This window comes from Pristiophorus japonicus, chromosome 10, assembly GCF_044704955.1.
Source record: "Pristiophorus japonicus isolate sPriJap1 chromosome 10, sPriJap1.hap1, whole genome shotgun sequence".
Lineage (NCBI taxonomy): Eukaryota > Metazoa > Chordata > Chondrichthyes > Pristiophoridae > Pristiophorus > Pristiophorus japonicus.
In genome coordinates this window covers 165,972,154-165,989,636 of record NC_091986.1, presented here as the reverse complement: position 1 = coordinate 165,989,636, position 17,483 = coordinate 165,972,154, and the positions used below count along the sequence as shown (strand labels likewise).

The window sequence follows — 17,483 nt, the reverse complement described above, 5'->3', positions numbered from 1 at the left end:
CCCCTCTCCTCTCCTCTCCCCTCTCCTCTCCCTTCCCCTCTCCCCCCCCTCTCCTCTCCCCTCTCCTCTCCCCTCTCCTCTCCCCTCTCCTCTCCCCTCTCCTCTCCCCCTCTCCTCTCCCCTCTCCTCTCCCCTCTCCTCTCCCCTCCCTCTCCCCTCTCCTCTCCCCTCTCCTCTCCTCTCCCTTCCCCTCTCCTCTCCCCTCTCTTCCCTTCCTCTCCTCTCCTCTCCTCTCCCTTCCCTTCCCCTCTCCCTTCCCCTCTCCTCTCCCCTCTCCTCTCCCCTCTCTTCCCTTCCTCTCCTCTCCTCTCCTCTCCCTTCCCTTCCCTTCCCCTCTCCTCTCCCTTCCCCTCTCCTCTCCTCTCCCCTCTCCCTTCCCCTCCCTTCCCCTCTCCTCTCCTCCTCCCTCTCCTCCTTCCCCTCCCCTCTCCCTTTCCCTCCCCTCTCCCTTCCCCTCCCCTCTCCCTTCCCTTCCCCTCTCCTCTCCCTTCCCCTCTCCTCTCCTCTCCCTTCCCCTCTCCTCTCCTCTCCCTTCCCCTCTCCTCTCCCTTCCCCTCTCCTCTCCTCTCCCTTCCCCTCTCCTCTCCCTTCCCCTCTCCTCCCTTCCCCTCTCCTCTCCCTTCCCTTCCCTCTCCTCTCCTCTCCTCTCCTCTCCCTTCCCCTCTCCTCTCCTCTCCCTTCCCCTCTCCTCTCCTCTCCCTTCCCCTCTCCTCTCCCTTCCCCTCTCCTCTCCCTTCCCCTCTCCTCTCCTCTCCTCTCCCTTCCCCTCTCCTCTCCTCTCCCTTCCCCTCTCCTCTCTCCTCTCCTCTCCTCTCCCTTCCCCTTCCCCTCTCCTCTCCTCTCCCTTCCCCTCTCCTCTCCCTTCCCCTCTCCTCTCCCTTCCCCTCTCCTCTCCTCTCCTCTCCTCTCCCTTCCCCTCTCCTCTCTCCTCTCCTCTCCTCTCCCTTCCCCTCTCCTCTCCTCTCCCTTCCCCTCTCCTCTCCTCTCCTCTCCCTTCCCCTCTCCTCTCCTCTCCCTTCCCCTCTCCTCTCCTCTCCCTTCCCCTCTCCTCTCCCTTCCCCTCTCCTCTCCTCTCCTCTCCCTTCCCCTCTCCTCTCCTCTCCCTTCCCCTCTCCTCTCCTCTCCTCTCCCTTCCCCTCTCCTCTCCCTTCCCCTCTCCTCTCCTCTCCCTTCCCCTCTCCTCTCCCTTCCCCTCTCCTCTCCTCTCCCTTCCCCTCTCCTCTCCTCTCCCTTCCCCTCTCCTCTCCCTTCCCCTCTCCTCCTCTCCTCCCCTCTCCTCTCCCTTCCCCTCTCCGAAACACAGACACTGACAGACAGAGAGAGCGAGAGATACACAGACAGAGAAACACACTGGGGGGGGCCCGTCCCAGCACGCTGTTGGAGGGCTCCCGGTGCTGCAGTCGGTGAGCAGAACATTTTTTATTTATTGATTTTTTAATTTTTTATTAATTTTTTGGATTGATTTATTGGTTGATTTATTGATGTATTTATCATCTATTATTGATGATGGCTCTTTATTTGTAAAACTGAAGTGTTTAATGTTTGTAAACTTCCCTTTAAACCCGCCCCCCCATCCCCTACGCCTGATTTGTAACCTACGCCTGATCTTCTAAGTGTAGGCAAGGTTTTTCTGAGCGTACAAAAATCTACACTTACTCCATTCTAAGTTAGTTTGGAGTAAGTTTTCACTGCCTAAACTTTCAAAATGGACGTAAGTGGCCTGACACACCCACTTTTGAAAAAAAAATCTGTTCCAAACTGAACCTGTTCTAACTGACTAGAACTAGAGCAAACTAAATGCGGAGAATTGCAATTTCTAAGGTACTCCATTCTAAACCAGTTGCTCCAAAAAAACAGGAGCAACTCAGGCCGAAACTTGGGCCTATAGAAAATAGGTGCGTAGGTGTAGGCCATTCGAGCCTGCACCACCATTCAATAAGATCATGGCTGATCATTCAGCTCAGTACCCCTTTCCTGCTTTCTCTCCATACCCCTTGATCCCTTTAGCCGTAAGGGTCATATCTAACTCCCTCTTGAATATATCCACTGAACTGGCATCAACAACTCTCTGCGGCAGGTAATTCCACAGGTTAACAGTGAAGAAGTTTCTCCTCGTCTCAGTCCTAAATGGCCTACCCCTAATCCTAAGACTGTGTCCCCTAGTTCTGGACTTCCCCAACATCGGGAACATTCTACCCTCATCTAACCTGTCCCATCCCGTCAGTATCTTATATGTTTCTATGAGATCCCCTCTCATCCTTCTAAATGCCAATGTATAAAGGCCCAATTGATCCAGTCTCTCCTCATATGTCAGTCCTGCCATCCCGGGAATCAGTTCGCTGCACTCCCCAAATAGCAAGAACGTCCTTCCTCAGATTAGGAAACCAAAACTGAACACAATATTCCATGTGGGGCCTCACCAAGGCCCTGTTCAACTGAAGTAAGACCTCCCTGCTCCTACACTCAAATCCCTTAGCTATGAAGGCCAACATACCTTTTGTCGTCTTTACCGCCTGCTGTACCTGTATGCCAACTTTCAATGACTGATGAACCATGACACCCAGGTCTTGTTGCACCTCCCCTTTTCCTAATCTGCCGCCATTCAGATAATATTCTGTCTTCGTGTTTTTGCCCCCAAAGTGGATAACCTCACATTTATCCACATCTGCCATGCATTTGCCCACTCACCTAACCGGTCCAAGTCACCCTGCAGCCTCTTAGCATCCTCCTCACAGCTCACACCGCCACCCAGTTTAGTATCATCTGCAAACTTGGAGATATTACACTCAATTCCTTCATCCAAATCATTGATGTATATTGTAAAGAGCTGGGGTCCCAGCACTGAGCCCTGCGGCACTCCACTAGTCACTGCTTGCCATTCTGAAAAGGACCCGTTTATCCCGACTCTCTGCTTCCTGTCTGCCAACCAGTTTTCTATCCACATCAGTATATTACCCCCCAATACTATGTGCTTTGATTCTGCACACCAATCTCTTGTGTGGGACCTTGTCAAAAGCCTTTTAAAAGTCCAAATACACCACATCCACTGGTTCTCCCTTGTCCACTCTACTAGTTACATCCTCAAAAAATTCCAGAAGATTTGTCAAGCATGATTTCCCCTTCATAAATCCATGCTGACTTGGACAGATCCTGTCACTGCTTTCTAAATACCCTGCTATTTCATCCTTAAAAATTGATACCAACATTTTCCCCACTACTGATGTCAGGCTAACTGGTCTATAATTACCCGCTTTCTCTCTCCCTCCCTTTTTAAAAAGTGGTGTCACATTAGCTACCCTCCAGTCCATAGGAACTGATCCAGAGTCGATAGACTGTTGGAAAATGATCACCAATGCATCCACTATTTCTGGGGTCACTTCCTTAAGTACTCTGGGATGCAGACTATCAGGCCCCGGGGATTTATCGGCCTTTAATCCCATCAATTTCCCGAACACAATTTCCCGCCAAATAAGGATATCCTTCAGTTCCTCCTTCTCACTAGACGCTCAGTCCCCTAGTACTTCCAGAAGGTTATTTGTGTCTTCCTTCGCGAAGAGAGAAGCAAAGCATTTGTTCAATTGGTCTGCCATTTCTTTGTTCCCCATTTATAAATTCACCTGAATCCAACTGCAAGGGACCTACATTTGTCTTCACTAATCTTTTTCTCTTCACATTTCTATAGAAGCTTTTGCAGTCAGTTTTTATGTTCCCGGCAAGCTTCTTCTCGTACTCTTAATTAAACCCTTTGTCCTCCTCTGCTGAATTCTAAATTTCTCCCAGTCCTCAGGTTTGTTGCTTTTTCTGGCCAATTTATATGCCTCTTCCTTGGATTGAACACTATCCTTAATTTCCCTTGTTAGCCACAGTTGAGCCACCTTCCCCGTTTTATTTTTACTCCAGACAGTGATGTACAATTGCTGAAGTTCATCCATGTGATCTTTAAATGTTTGCCATTGCCTATCCACCGTCAACCCTTTAAGTATCATTTGCCAGTCTATTCTAGCCAATTCACGCCTCAAACCATGGAAGTTACCTTTCCTTAAGTTTAGGACCCTAGTTTCTGAACTAACTGTGTCACTTTCCATCTTAATAAAGAATTCTACCATGTTATGGTCACTCTTCCCCAAGGGGCCTCGCACAACAAGATTGCTAATTCGTCCTTTCTCATTACACATCACCCAGTCTAGGATGGTCAGCTCCCTAGTTGGTTCCTTACATATTGGTCTCAAAAACTATCCCTAATACACTCCAGGAAATCCTCCTCCACCACATTGCTACCAGTTTGGTTAGCCCAATCTATATGTAGATTGAAGTCACCCATGATAACTGCTCTACCTTTATTGCATACATCCCTAACTTCTTGTTTGATGCTGTCCCCAACCTTACTACTACTGTTTGGTAGTCTGTACACAACTCCCACTAGCGTTTTCTGCCCCTTGGTATTCCGTAGCTCCACCCATACCGATTCCACATCATCCAAGCTAATGTCCTTTCTTATTATTGCGTTAATTTCCTCTTTAACCAGCAATGCCACCCCGCCTCCTTTTCCTTTCTGTCTATCCTTTCTAAATGTTGAATACCCCTGGATGTTGATTTCCCAGCCTTGGTCACCCTGGAGCCATGTCTCCGTGATGCCAATTACATCATACCCGTTAACTGCTATCTGCGCAGTTAATTCGTCCACCTTATTCCGAATACTCCTCGCATTGAGGCACAGAGCCTTCAGGCTTGTCTTTCTAACACACTTTGCTCCTTTAGAATTTTGGTGTAATGTGGCCCTTTTTGCTTTAGGTTTCTCTGCCCTCCACTTTTACTTTTCTTCTTTCTATCTTTTGCTTCTGCCCCCATTCTACTTCCCTGTGTCTCCCTGCATAGGTTCCCATCCCCCTACCATATTAGCTTAACTCCTCCCCAACAGCACTAGCAAACACGCTCCCTCGGACATTGTTTCCGGTCCTGCCCAGATGCAGACCATCCGGTTTGTACTGGTCCCACCTCCCCCAGAACCGGTTCCAATATCCCAGGAATTTGAATCCCTCCCTTGTGCACCACTTCTCAAGCCACGTATTCATCTGAGCTATCCTGCGATTCCTACTCTGACGAGCACGTGGCACTGGTAGCAATCCTGAGATTACTACTTTTGAGGTCCTACTTTTTAATTTGTCTCGTAGGACCTCATTCCGTTTTTTACCTATATCGTTGGTACCTATATGCACCACGACTACTGGCTGTTCGCCCTCCCTTTTCAGAATGCCCTGCACTCGCACCGAGACATCCTTGACCCTTGCACCAGGAAGGCAACATACCATCCTGGAGTCTCGGTTGCGGCCGCAGAAACGTCTATCTATTCCCCTTACAATTGAATTCCCTATCACTATAGCTCTCCCACTCTTTTTCCTGCCCTCCTATGCAGCAGAGCCACCCACGGTACCATGAACTTGGCTGCTGCTGCCCTCCCCTGATGAGTCATGCCCATCAACAGTACCCAAAGCGGTGTATCTGTTTGGCAGGGGGATGACCGCAGGGGGCCCCTGCACTACCTTCCTTGCACTGCTCTTCCTGTTGGTCATCCATTCCCTATCTGTCTGTGTACCCTTTACCTGCGGCAAGACCAACTCACTAAACGTGCTATTCACGTCATTCTCAGCATCGTGGATGCTCCAGATTGAATCCACCCGCAGCTCCAGTGTCGCAATGCGGTCCGTCAGGAGCTGCAGGCAGATGCACTTCCCGCACATGTAGTCGTCAGGGACACTGGAAGCGTCCCTGACTTCCCACATAGTACAGGAGAAGCATAACAAGTGACCGGCCTGTCCTGCCTTAACCCTTAGATAAACTTAAATTGGCAACAACAATGCTAAAGGTTACTTACAAAGTGATGCAGTGCTATCAAAGTACCACATTACGATGATTCGTAGGTTTCCTCAGTCATTTTATAAACTGCTTAAACATCAGTCCAGCTCTACATTCGCACAAAATACTTTGTGCATTCAGTGAAGGTGATAGTTCAATGTGAGGAAGTATGAGATCATCCACTTTGGATCCAAAAGACAAATCTGAATATTTTCTTAATGGTGAGAAACTGGGAACTCCACTAGGTGTCCATGTGCACAAAATCACTAAAAGCTAGTGCACAGGTACAAAAAGTAATCAAAAAGATGAACGAACATTAGCCTTCTTCTCAAAGAGGTTGGAATAAATTAGGAGGAAGTTATTCTTCAGTTGTCCTTGGTCAGATCCCATTTGGAGTACTGCATTCAGTTTTGGCACCACACCTCAGGAAGCACATATTGGCATTGGAGTGGGTACAGCGCATATTCACTGGAATGAATCAATCATGGATAATACCAGAGCTTAAAGGGTTAAATTATGAGGCAGGGTTCCATAAACTTGGCTGCATTCCATTAAGCTTAGACAGTTAAGGGTGATCTAATTGAGGCGTTTAAGATTAAATAGGATTCAATAAAGTAGATATAGAGAGAAGCTATTTTCTCTGGTGGAGAAATCCAGAACAAACAGGCACAATATTAAAATTTGAGCTCATTCAGACAAGCACTTCACAAAATCAGCAGAAATGTGACATTCTCTTCCCCCAAAAGGCCGTGGATGCTGAGTCAATTATAATTTTGAAGAACTAGAATGACAGATTTTTATTAGGTAAGGGTATCAAAGGATATGGATCATAGGCAGGTAAATGCATTTGAGATGATGTTCTGTTTGAATGGCGGAATAGGCTCGATGGCCTACTCCTGTTCCTACTTTCCTATTCTATCTGCCACGAGCATATCATCCATTCATATATACCAAAAGTGAAATGTTATTCATCTAGTAAGTGCAGTATTTTAAATTTCATTTTTGACTGAACAAATTCAATTAACAAAAATCAACAAATCCGCTTGGAAACTAGCCAGTAAAATCTGCTGCAGATCACTCGAATTCTACTCAAATGATATTCCTTTGTTTTGTGGAAGAAATCAAGACATAGGGAACATAATCTTGAAATTTACTGTCAACACAAAATTAGGAGGTTTGACAACAGTTCAGGGAGGCAGAAGCAGATTATCAGGAAGGATTAGCAGGTGGAAGATGCAATTTAATGTGAATAAGTACGAGAGGAAAAACAAGAAATGGAAACATACACCCAATGGAAAGATGCTGTTGGATGCGAATGAACAGAGATAGCTAGGGCTTCAAATACATAATTCTCTGAAAGCTCAAAGAAAAAACTTGCACTCGCGCCTTTTACGACCTTAGGATGTCCAGCCAATTAAGTACTTTTTGACTTTACAGCCAATTAAGTACTTTTTTTTTAAGTATGTAATCGGTTTTGAAGGATAAATATTGGCCATGACACCAGGGAGAACTCGCCTGCTCTCCTTGAATAGTGTCATGGGATCTTTTACGTCCACCTGAGAGGACAGATGGGTCTTCGAATTAATGTCTTATCCTTAAGACGGTACTTAGAGAGTACAAGCGCTCCCTCCATTCCATACTGAAATACTAACCTGGATTATGTGCTCAAGTCTCTGGAGTGGGACTTGAACCCACAATCTTCTAACTCAGAGACAAGAACGTCTATGTACGACTGTCATTTTGATTTTTTCCAACCAGCACCCAATACAAAACTACAACAAGGAAAAAGCACAAGCAGACTGCAATCTTAACAGTAAACTGTACCAAAAGAGCAAATTAAAGCGAGGCAACTGCCATGACATAATTAACACAGGATTAGGAAAATTTAATGACCCAAAATTTGCAGTCGGAGGCTTTACTTGGGTGGATGCCTCCAACCTGAAAAAAAAATCGAAGAATTTACCTGGTGGTCCAGGTGGTTCGTAGATTCGCAGTCCTGGGTACCCGCAGGTAGAGGCCCACATATCCCAGAGGCGCATGCAGTTCTCAAATGCCCCTGGGATCACGTGGGCCAGCCCAACCAATAAGAGAGAAACCCCATTCCTGCTTATGGGGATTCCGTTTGTACAGAACTCCCATAAGTATGAATGGGGATCACTAAAAAAAAATACATGAACACATGAAATAAATAAACATTACATATTTCAAATGCCATTTAATTAAATATTTTATGTATATGCTTTAATGGGGCTAAAAATAAACTTACCTTATTGGACGGGGTTTTTAATGGATCAATGAATGATAACATTTTATTTTTCTATTTAAAAAAAAAAACTCTTGCGCTGCTAACCAGGCATAAGAATTTCAAGGGCATTCACTGGACAGAGGTTGGGCAAATAGCCCAACTATTCCCCCCGTGGAGGCACATTTCTTTCGGATTCATACGATCTGTCAAGAAGATTCTTGACAGATCACAAGTTCCAGGTTTCAGCGCATGCACAGTGCATGCCTAAACCCAGAACTTGCGGGGCCCCTACGGGCACATGGGCATCTCGTACGCACCCATAGGGGGGCGTAAATTCAGCACCAATACTGTCATAAAGACACCTAAAGTACCTCACTTATGTTCATTCATGAGGAGCATTTTATTTTTCCAAACACAGAATAATCTTAATTTCAAGTCACTTATTTTGAATTATCTGATAATTTAAATATTACATGCACTGCATTCTCACTTTGCAATATCATTTATGTTGCCCCAACCATTATTTATTTTTTTTTTTTTAAAAGAGCAAAATAATACTTTGAATCAAGAGCAGACTGTACATCTTCTACAGGTACAACGTCCAGAATCCGGCTGTCCGAAAACCGGACATTTTTGCGCTGGCCAAGATGGTGACATCGGGCAGCGAGGGACGAGGAATCTGGTAAAAAAACGTACGCCAGTGTGGGGGGGGGGGGCGCGGCGGGTGACGAGGATCAGTGAGAAGCGGAGGGTCGGCAAGAAGCTCCAACAGCGAGGTCCGAAATCCGGAAAAATCTGAAAACCGGCACGATCTCGGTCCCGAGGTTTCCGGATTTCGGACGTGTTGATTTTCTTGTCCGAAATCCGGAAAAATCTGAAAGCCGGCACGGACTCAGTCCAGAGTTGTTGCCAGATTTCAGACATTGTACTTGTATACATATTCGCTGAAAATATTTCTCAAACAAAGGTACACTTTATAATTTAGTGGGTGAAGTGCACATTACATTTAATATGGGCCTACATTCATCTTGAAGATTTTTGACTCCTACACAAATACACCAGGACTGAAAAATTCCATTTGCCATCTAAACTCTCACTTCCAAGCTGTGCCAATCTGAAAAACAAAGCAACTTGGCAAATGACAAACAATGTCCATAGATATATTTTAGAATCTGTTTTGCCAAGTCAAATCTCTCTCTCCCAGTGACCAACTCCAAATTTTTACCAGTTTACTTTCTTAATAGAATTTTTTTTTTAAACAAGGTCAAGTTTTTCTCATGGCCACATGACTAGAACATCAATATTCTTGCACTACGACTCTGAATAAAAAACTCAAATAGTTATCCACTAATTAGTGAAATGATGAAGTCAACCAGATCATTTGGGCCCATAGCAAAGCATTTTGAAAAAAGCTGGCAGCACATTCAATATTTCAGGTCAGAAGTAGCAAACTAGTTTGCCATTGTTCTAGAGTCAGAATGAATGTTACAATGCTGAAACAGGTCATTTGGCCCACCTAGTTTATGCCAGTGTTTTTCCTCACACAAGGTACCTAGGGCCGGTTTTTCGCTGCAATTTGTCCCCCAGTCAACGGGATCCTTGGGTACCTGTTTGCAGTGGCGCTTCCACTTACCGCCGGGGATAGGTGCGCCAACGTGCAACGTTGCAGATTGCATTTGTATCGTACTTTCGGCATTCTCCCAACTCTTATGCCACGCCCAGAATAGAGACAGGTCATACCTGTCGGTGCAGCCCAACAGCAGTGGTAAGTTTGAAGACTTGCAAAAAAGTTAGCTAAAGTTTTTATTTTTTTTTATTATTTTTCAGCGATTTAGTAGGTAAGGGTTTTGTGAATGCTTTATTGAATGTTTTTTGCAATTTTTTACTTTTAGTTTTTGCCCCCTCCCAAGGTCTCTCTTGCAGCGCTACTGGTGCCGGACTAAAGTTTCCAAAACTCGCGGAACGCCGACTTTACCGATGGCAGACATAAAGGCCGAATGTTAGGCCTAAAAACGGTAGCGCAGCGAAAACGGTAATTTCGGCGTAAAACTATCGTTTTTGCCGAAAACCGAAAAACTACCCCTTAGTCTATTCCCATGTCTCCAAAGCTTCTTGATCATCTCTGTGCTGTCACATTATCTGTCTGACATATAGTCGTGGACGAGTCAAAATTTCATCCAACTGAATATCAGGATAACCAAAGCCCCCTCTATAAATTCCACTCTCTTATCACTGACTCCATTCCCCTCTCCATCCAATCGCTCAGGCTGAACCTGACTGTATAAAACATTAAGTGTTTAATTCAACCCCAGAGCTGAGCTGCAAACTCCACAAACATCACATTGAAGCTTCCATCCATACACCAGACCCACCACTGCTGAAACCCTTATCCACACATGCCATTTGTGCATCCCAGTTCTCCCTTTGCCCCATCACTGGTGGCAGAGCTTTCAATTTTCTCTACCATATTCGATAGAATTCCCTCCCTAAGCCCCTCTACCCTTAAAAAATGTACTCAAACCCATCTTTTGAACCATTATTCGTCACTGCTCCTAAATCTCCTTCCAGGGCTCGCCATCCATTGTTTTATTCCAGATATTTTTCTCCCCCCTCCCCCTGTAAAGTCCCTCAAGACATTTTCTGCATGAAAAGTGCTACAAAAGTGAAATTTGCTATGATTGCATATTCTAAAATGTACCATTACTCAATTTTGCTTTCTTTTAAATAAATGGAATAACAATCTTCAAATAAAATTAAAGTATGCCATTAAAGGAGATGACAGGCCTCTCATTTAAAGTATTCCCTCATATACATTACTGTTATCTAAAAACAATATGACCATGCCTTAGACTGCAGAAGAAATAGAAACATAGAAACATAGAAATTAGGTGCAGGAGCAGGCCATTCGGCCCTTCGAACCTGCACCGTCATTCAATAAGATCATGCCTGATCATTCAACCTCAGTACCCCATTCTTGCTTTCTCTCCATACCCCTTGGTCCTATTGGCCGTAAGGGCCATATCTAACTCCCTTTTGAATATATCTAACGAACTGGCCTCAACAATTTTCTGCGGTAGAGAATTCCACAGGTTAACCACTCAGTGAAGAAGTTTCTCCTCATCTCGATCCTAAATGGCTTACCCCTTACTCTTAAGACTATGACCCCCAGTTCTGGAATTCCCCAGCAACGGGAACATTCTGCCTGCCTCTAACCTGTCCAATCCCATCGGAATTTTATATGTTTCTATGAGATCCCCCGTCATTCTTCTAAACTCCAGTGGATACAAGCCCAGTTGATCCAGTCTCTCCTCATATGTCAGTCCTGCCATCCCAGGAATCAGTCTGGTGAACCTTTGCTGTACTCCCTCAATAGCAAAAACGTCCTTCCTCAGATTAGGAGACCAAAACTGAACACAATATTCCAGGTGAGGCCTCACCAAGGCTCTGTGCAACTGCAGTAAGACCTCCCTGCTCCAATACTCAAATCCCCTAGCTATGAAGGCCAGCATGTCATTCGCCTTCTTCACCACCTGCTGTACCTGCATGCCAACCTTCAATGACTGATGTACGATGACACCCAGGTCTTGTTGCACCTCCCCTTTTCCTAATCTGTCACCATTCAGATAATATTCTGTCTTTCTGTTTTTGCCACCAAAGTGGATAACCTCACATTTATCCACATTATACTGCATCTGCCGTGCATATGCCCACTCACCTAACCTGTCCAAGTCACCCTGCAGCCTCTGAGCATCCTCCTCACAGCTCATACCGCCACCCAGTTTAGTGTCATCTGCAAACTTGGAGATATTACACTCTATTCCTTCATCTAAATCATTAATGTATATTGTAAATAGCTGGGGTCCCAGCACTGAACCCTGTGGCACCCCACTGGTCACTGCCTGCCATTCTGAAAAGGACCCGTTTATTCCGACTCGCTGCTTCCTGTCCGCCAACCAGTTTTCTATCCACGTCAACACATTACCCCCAATACCATGTGCTTTAATTTTGCACACCAATCTCTTGTGTGGGACCTTGTCAAAAGCCTTTTGAAAGTCCAAATACACCACATCCACTGGTTCTCCCTTGTCCACTGTACTAATTACATCCTCAAAAAAGATTTGTCAAGCATGACTTCCCTTTTATGAATCCATGCTGACTTGGACCGATCCGGTCACTGCTTTCCAAATGTGGTGCTATTTCATTTTTAATAATTGATTGATAATAACTGATTCCAACATTTTCCCTGTTTACCCTCTCCTTCCTTTTTTAAAAAGTGGTGTTACATTAGCTACCCTCCAGTCCATAGGAACTGATCCAGAGTCAATAGAATGTTGGAAAATGATGACCAATGCATCCACTATTTCTAGGGCCACTTCCTTAAGTACTCTGGGATGCAGCCTATCAGGCCCTGGGGATTTATCGGCCTTCAATCCCATCAATTTCCCCAACACAATTTCCTGATTAATAAGGATTTCCTTCAGTTTCTCCTTTTCGTTAGACCCTCGAACCCCTAGTATTTCAGGAAGATTATTTGTGTCTTCCTTAGTGAAGACAGATCCAAAGTATTTGTTCAATTGGTCTGCCATTTCTTTGTTCCCCATTATAAATTCACCTGATGCTGACTGCAAAGGATCTATGTTGGTCTTCACTAATCTTTTTCTCTTCACATATCTACAGAAGCTTTTGCAGTCAGTGTTATGTTCCCTACAGGCTTCCTCTCATACTCTATTTTCCCCCTCCTAATTCGACCCTTTGTCCTCCTCTGCTGAATTCTAAATTTCTCCGTCCTCAGATTTGCTGCTTTTCTGGCCAATTTATATGCCTCTTCCTTGGATTTAACACTATCCCTAATTTCCCTTGTTAGCCCAGTTTTATTTTTACTTCAAACAGGGATGTATAATTGCTGAAGTTCATCCATGTGATCTATAAATGTCTGCAATTGCCTATCCACTGTCAACCCTTTAAGTATCATTTGCCAGTCTATCCTAGCCAATTCACGTCTCATACCATCAAAGTTACCTTTCTTTAAGTTCAGGACCCCTAGAGCTAGACTATCCACTTGGTGGCAAAGGCCCCAAAAAATGGACCTTGTTGCAGCGATCTAGGACGTATCACCCGTGCTGATCGCCGGCACAAGGCCCATTTTTTTTTTATAAAAGCGATTTTCCACTCGGCCTTACCCCGGCGATGTCAAATGGGCAATGTGATTTCTCGGCGATCTCACGATTGCCCAAAGAAAACGGAAGTGAATGAAAAAAAAAAGCCTCCCTAGCAACGCTATACTGCGCATGTGCAGCTTGATTTTTTTTTCAGGTTGATGCTCCTTCCCGCGTTTTGGGAGGTCAGGGGTCATCACACATGCTCAGAAGTTCTGAGGGTCGGGGCAGGGGGGGGGGGGGGGGAAAGACAGAGCGAGAGCGAGAAGAAAGCATTTTGTGGTCTGATTTATCTGATATTAATCGACATGGAGGGATCAGTTGAGAGGCGTAGGGCCATGCCCTTCTTTCTGAAATGGCCACTTGTTAGCATGACTGAAATGGCCACTTGTTCTTTAAAATGTTCAATTTCTTCTAACGTTTTGGGGATTTTGAGGGAAGGGTGGGTTGGTGCGAGGGATGGGGGTTTGGAGCGAGGATGTTGTTCATTAGTTCTTAAAAAAAAATTTAACTTTTTAATTAAAAAAAATGTTTTCTACAACTTTTGTACCTTCTCTCTTACTTACATAAGTTTTAGAATGTACAGTTCTTCATGCAGATTTGTTTATTCTGTTTCCCCACGGAATATCATTAAATAACTTCACTACGTAAAAGCTATTTACCAAATAATTCCAATATATGAGATCTATTTAGTATAAATGTGATAATACCTATTTATATTCCCTGTCCCAAATTTCTGAGTACAATTTGCTTCAATTTTACTCTCTAAATAACTCAGAACAATTCTCCACCCTTCCTCAGAAGCTAAAAATGGCATCCGTAGTGCCCATTTCCCTCTGTAAGGCCCTGAAAAAGCAACTATTTTTGAGCACTCTTTTGGGCCTTGCATCGGCCCAGCCAAGTGCATGCTAGGTGCCGAAGGTTGGGATGGGCCTTGTGTGGGCGATCATTTGGGCGATCATCTTGGCGATCAAAGTGGAAACTTGGAGGCCTATTTTTCCAGCGATGTTTTGGGCCTAGTTTCCACTTTTTGCTCAAAATGGATGATAGAGGTCCGTTTTGGGCGATAGATGGGCGATGTGAAGTGGAAAGTCTAGCCCCTAGTCTCTGAATTAACACGGTCACTCTTCATCTTAAAAAAAGAATTCTACCATATTATGGTCACTCTTCTCCAGGGTGCCACGCACAAGATTGCTAATTAGTCCTCTCTCATTACACAACACCTTGTCTAGGACGGCCAGCTCTCTAGTTGGTTCCTCGACATATTGGTCAAGAAAGCCATCCCTTAATTCACTCCAGGAAATCCTCCTCCACCGCATTGCTACCAGCTTGGTTAGCCCAATCTATATGTAGATTAAAGTCGCCCATGAAAACTGCTGTACCTTTATTGCACGCATCCCTAATTTCTTGTTGGATGCCATCCCCAACCTCACTACTACTGTTTGGTGGTCTGTACACAATTCCCACTAGCGTTTTCTGCAGCTCTACCCATACAGATTCCACATCATCCAAGCTAATGTCCTTCCTTACTATTGCATTAATTTCCTCTTTAACCAGCAACGCTACCCCATCTCCTTTTCCTTTCTGTCTATCCTTCCTGAATGTTGAATAACCCTGGATGTTGAGTTCGCAGCCTTGGTCACCCTGGAGCCATGTCTCCGTGATGCCAACTACATCATATCCATTAACTGCTATCTGCACAGTTAATTCGTCCACCTTATTCCGAAGACTCCTCGCATTGAGGCACAGAGCCTTCAGGCTTGTCTTTTTAACCCTCTTTGCCCCTTTAGAATTTTGCTGTAATATGGCCCTTTTTGATTTTTGCCTTGGGTTTCTCTGCCCTCCACTTTTACTATTCTCCTTTCCATCTTTTGCTTCTGCCCCCATTTTATTTCCCTGTCTCCCTGCATAGGTTCCCATCCCTCTGCCATATTAGTTTAAACCCTCCCCAACAGCACTAGCAAACACTTCCCCAGGACATTGGTTCCGGTCCTGCCCAGGTGCAGACCGTCCGGTTTGTACTGGTCCCACCTCCCCCAGAACCGGTTCCAATGTCCCAGGAATTTGAATCCCTCCCTCTTGCACCACCCCTCAAGCCACATATTCACCTTAGCCATCATGCTATTTCTACTCTGACTAGCACGTAGCACTGGTAGCAATCCTGAGATTACTACCTTTGAGGTCCTACTTTTTAAACTTAACTCCTAGCTCCCTAAATTCAACTTGTAGGACCTCATCCCGCTTTTTACCTATATTGTTGGTACCTATATGCACCATGACAACTGGCTGTTCACCTTCCCCCTCCCCCTCCAGAATGCCCTGCAGCTGCTCCAAGACATCCTTGACCCTTGCACCAGGGAGGCAACATATCATCCTGGAGTCTCGGTTGCGACCGCAGAAACGCCTATCTATTCCCCTTACAATAGAATCCCCTACCACTTTAGCTCTCCCACTCTTTTTCCTGCCCTCCTGTGCAGCAGAACCACCCACGGTGCCATGAACTTGGCTGCTGCTGCCTTCCCCTGGTGAGCCATCTCCCCCAACAATATCCAAAGCGGTATATCTGTTTTGGAGGGAGATGACTGCAGGGGAGTCCTGCACTGCCTTCCTACTCCTGCTCTGCTTGATGGTCATCCTTTCCCTATCTGCCTTTGTAATCTTTACCTGCAGTGTGACCAACTCACTGAACGTGCTATCCACGACAAGCATTGCGCATGCTCCAGAGTGAATCCATCCGCAGCTCCAGCTTATCGTCAACTTATTCCAGTATTTCCCCTCCCAATGAAACAGTTTGGCTATCAACTTTCACCTGGCACATCTGCAACACACATGTGGGGACAGGCAGCTTCAATTCACGAGTGCCAATGCACAATCAAGTGCAAAGTCTCCGCTGGAGCAGAAATCACACAATAACCTATATATATATTAAAATGGATGGGGAGAGGGGAAGAGGAGCACCTCCAAATTTTGCTTCACATCTTTAAAAAAAAAAAATTAAGACTTTTAAAGTGAACGCTGCAAAGCAAGTCTTATTTTCCTTTGCTAGTTGGAGCAAAGATGCAGCCTCACCTTACTTTTGACAAACTATCAAAATGAATCCAGTTACCAGAATGCAGAAAGAGATCATTTCTAATATATCTACATTTTTCATGTTTAAGACTTATGTTTGCTAAAAGTTACCAAAGTTATTTAGAAGTGTGTTTTACAAACTGATGTTATATTGGCCCACAGCACATGCCACCACAATTATCAGGTGATCAACTTCACCAGCTTCTACAATAATGTATACGGTAACTATGGATATCATGCATTGAATTGAGAGATTGATGGGAGCAATTAAAAAGCAGCAGCAATCTGATCAAGAGGTTCAGATAGCATCACATACCAAAAGTTAAGCTACAATAATTATCTCAATCCCAAGATCAGAGATTGTTTTTGAACTGCACAAAGTAGCTTTGTTCAGTTTTGGCCATTTCACTTCCAACAAAGACACACACCACATTACTGATGCTGTCCACACTGAAAGAAGAACAATTAATCAAAAACCATTTGAATTTCAAGAAATATACATTGCTGAGAGAGAAATCACCAATATATTTTACAAGAGCATTATGAATATGAACGATTACCAGGACAAAAATGAAATAAAATTCTATTAAAAGAATATCATGCAGTAGTAAACTATAATTCACCATCATCACAGCTCAGAATGACAGTTGCAATGGTTGGTGGCATGGTTTATGTCATCATCTAAATTAGATTCTTGCCTTGTACTCTATTCGAGGTTTACCCATCTTTTGTTTCTCCCCCCCCACCTAAACAAATCACCATCTTGTGAGCAATTATATTTTGAGTTTTAAACGGAACGTTTAAAATTCGTACCGTAAAATATAAAAGCCGCAAACCTCATCAGATTTTCTTTATTCACCTTCTAGCCTCAAAGGAAGTTTTCACCAAGGGTGTAATTTCCTTGGCAGGTTTATTTGCAACAGAAAAATGCTCTGATTGGTCCCCTTGGAGGATAAGACACACCCAGCAGTTTCTCTGGAAAGTGTAATTAGAACTGCCCTGCCTAAATAATCAGTGACTTTGCAAAGTGTAATTCGAGCCATTCTTACTGCCAGACAGGAGAGAGCTCTCACAGGTTAAGACCTCCACCAAGTTCCTGCCCCATCCCGCAGTCTAAGTTCCTGCCCCCCCAGCCCAAGTTCCTGCCCCATCCCAGCTCA

General features: G+C 44.7%; 1 protein-coding gene across 1 annotated transcript in view; it reads right to left on the bottom strand.

The window, feature by feature from the left end:
• The window catches only part of pan3 (poly(A) specific ribonuclease subunit PAN3), a 196,939-nt gene that overhangs the window by 116,701 nt on the left and 62,755 nt on the right, over nucleotides 1-17,483 (bottom strand). The gene's annotated exons all lie outside the window — the stretch shown is intronic.